Below are 3,414 nucleotides of genomic sequence, written 5' to 3' on the forward strand. Positions count from 1 at the left end.
TAGGGAAAAGAGGTGAAAATCTGGATCTGATTTAAAGCAGTGGCCTTAGGCTGTTCATACCACCTCTCTGGGCCTCAGTGTCTTCATCTGTTCACTGGGGCAAGCCTCCCTTCTTGCTGCACCTAGGCAGTATTGAATGAGAGTGATAGAAAACTGGATGTGAAACACTTTGTCAGGTGAATGGTGCCTACAGACTTTAGGTGAATGAATGAATGGTCAGTCCCTGAGGGATGGCATCAAGAAGGGGAAGAGAATACAGAGGTTGGTGCAGGTTGAGTTTCTGGGAAGCAGATTCTGAGGTGGAGATTGCTGTGCAGGAGCACCCTGGGAATCAACACCTGTGGAAGGGAACAGGAGTGGGCAGAAGCCCAGAGCTCCAAGGACAGTCTTGGCTGATGCCACAGGGACTCTGAAGCTAGCATGGCCAGTAGAGTCATCCCCAGATAAGCTAAATTGGCCAGGCCTTTATGTCCCTGCCTTCATCAGTTATTAGACATGGGGCCATCTGGGAAAAGCTGTGACAGGAGCCAAAGTGGCCCTGTCCCTGGAGGGGATGACAATTAAAGGCTTCCCACCAACAGCATGGGTGTCCTAAGTCTTCATGATTGGAGATCTGGGCAGCATCATAGTGTCTCTCACATTTAGAAAACCCCTACCGAGCCCCACTAATTGCCAAGCATGGTGCTGGGTGCCGACACTGTACTAGTTCTCCAGGAGCTCACAGGCTGCCGTGAGAGAAGCCAGGTAAACTGGGGATTTTGTATTATGTGGTAAGGGCTAAACATTGCTACAGTCATTCAACAAATACTTCTTGAGCACTGTTCTACACCGAGTTCTGCTCGAGGTGCCTCTTATGCAGTGATGAACAAGAGGCAGGCAGGGGTGAGGTCACACAGAACCTGGTGGGCTACAGTAAAGATTATGGTCTTTAAGCTAAGAAATGAAGGTTCTTTCTTTTTTAAAGTTAGTGAACAGCAGTAAGTCCTACGTTGTAGAAAGATCCCTCTGGCTGTTCTGTAGAGAGTAGGTGGGAAGGGGCAAGAACAGATGTGCTCCAGATGCTGGGGTAGAGGAGTTCTGAGTTCTGGAGTTCTGAGGCCCAGAGGTAGTTCCTAGCAGTCAGGAAAAGCCTCCTCGAGGTGGTAATACCAGAGTTATGTCTTGAAAGAGGAATGGGAATTCTCCAATTTGAGAAGAGGGTGGCAAAGATGTCAGCTTGAGAGAACAGTGTCTGTGAAAGCACAGAGCCCAAGAGAAATGCTTAGGTGTTTGGGGTGAGAAGGGGTATGTATAGGGTAGATGAGGTTGGAGAAGGCATCAGAGGTCAGATAGAGGAGAGTCTTGAGTGCCAAGCTGAGGAACTTGGATTTTACTCTCTAGGCTGTGGCAAACAAAGGTTTTAAAACTGGGCACAGGATCATACAGTTAAAAAGACTCAAACCCAGGCCTTCAGATTCAGAACAGGAACTTTCTGCACTACTAAAGTGGCCTCTCTCTTCAGGACAGACATTATCAGGAGAGGTGGGAAACAGGAGAAAGTGTGCTCCAGGCAATGGCCAAGGCAGAAATAAAGTTCTTCTGCTCTTCTACTCCTTATCGCCTTGAGCCTGTGATGGGTCCTGCAGTATTAAATGGCCTCCTCCTGCCATCTGTCCCTTTCACTCAGCCTTTTCTTGTATGTCTCAATAACCAGGGGTTCTCAAATTCTGCTACACATAACTTAGAGTTTTGCAAGCTTGGCTGAGCTACTTTCTGTTAAAATCCATATAGGTAGGCATTTCTATGAAGCAGGAAAAAAAAAAAGTTAGTGGTGAAATGCTTCTCACTTACAAATTTCTCTCCTGGGCCCTTCTCTCCTCCCCTATTCATGCTTCAGAACCCAGCTCAGATATCATCCCCCTCTGCTACTATACTTAATCTCTCTCTCTTCTCTGTTACCTTTGTGCCTAGTACATTTTTCTGTAGTGGGCTGATGATAATATGGTGTAGTTGTCTGTTTCCATGGCCACTAGGCTGTGAGCTCCTTGGGGGCAGACTGGACTGTACCCGAATCAGCTTTGTATCTCCCTGGTACCCACTAGCTACTCAGTAAATATTCATTTTTCTTAAACCTTCTGGTAACTTTTATTACTTGTCTATGCTAGAGTCTGATACGAGATGCTGTTAATTTTAGCCAACAGTATGTGTTTTGTCATTTTATTTTTAGTTTTCTATGCATTTTTGGTATTTCCGAAAGAGCACAACTATTCCCAGGTGGCCCATCTACACAGGTGGGAGACCCATAGGCACAAATACACACACAGTTCTCAGCTGAGCACCTAGAAGGGTGGAGGACTCACTTCCGGGTTCCCCATACTTCTCTTTCCCATAATAAGCTAAAAAGGCTTTTATTAATTTTTTGTTCATTCAACAAATTATCGAGCACTTACTATGTACAGAAATGCAATTTTAAAGTCTAGGAATATGTAGTTAATAAGGCAGACACAATATTCTTGAAATCACATTCTAGTATAGGAGGGAAGGATAATAACTAAAATTTATAGTATGAAACATATAGTACATTAGATGATGATAAGAAAAGGATAGAGAATATAGCAGTTGGGTGGGGAGGGACTGCAACTTTAATTCAAATGATTAGAAGGCTTCACTGAGAAAGTAGCAATTGAGCAAAGACAGGAAGAAAGAGAGCAAACAATGGGAAAAGTAAAAGAAGAGCAACATTCCAGATAGAGGAAAGGCAAGTACATAGGCCCTGAGGCAGGGGCGTGCATGATGTGTTTGGAGAACAGCCAGGAGGCTAGTGTAGATGGAGTGGATTGAGTAAAAGAGTAAATTTGTGGAGTGAGTGAAAGAGAGCAAGGGATGACATCAGAGGTGTAATAAGATATGGGGCAGATACTGTAGGAGGGTCTTATAAACCACTGTAAAGACATTTGCCTGGATGGACTCTGAGGGAGGCAGGAATCCAGCAAAGAGTTTTAAGCAGGGGAATGACATTTCTAATTTATATTTTAACTGCAGTATTGAAATAAGGAGACCAGTCAGGAAGCTATTGTGGTAATCCACGTGAGGGAACATGTAGGCTTAGACCAAAGTGATGGCAGTTGTGGTAGGAAGTAGTCAGATTCCGAATATATTTTAAAAGTAGAGGCAAAAGAATTTTCTGATTTAGGGTATGAGAGAAAGAGAAGCATCACAGATGACTTTAAGGTTTTTAGCCATAGCAACCGGAAGAATAACGTTGCCATTAATTGAGTTGAAGACACCTGCAGGGCAACTAGTTTGGATGGGAAATTAAGAGTTCAGTTTTGGACATGGTAAATTTGAGTTGCCTATTAGCAGTGCCATATGCTTGTAAATGTTTAACAACTGACTCTTCAAGGAAAAAGGGTGTGTGTGCGTATACTCATATAA

The sequence above is a fragment of the Pteropus vampyrus genome, unplaced genomic scaffold, assembly GCF_000151845.1.
Source record: "Pteropus vampyrus isolate Shadow unplaced genomic scaffold, Pvam_2.0 Scaffold170, whole genome shotgun sequence".
Lineage (NCBI taxonomy): Eukaryota > Metazoa > Chordata > Mammalia > Chiroptera > Pteropodidae > Pteropus > Pteropus vampyrus.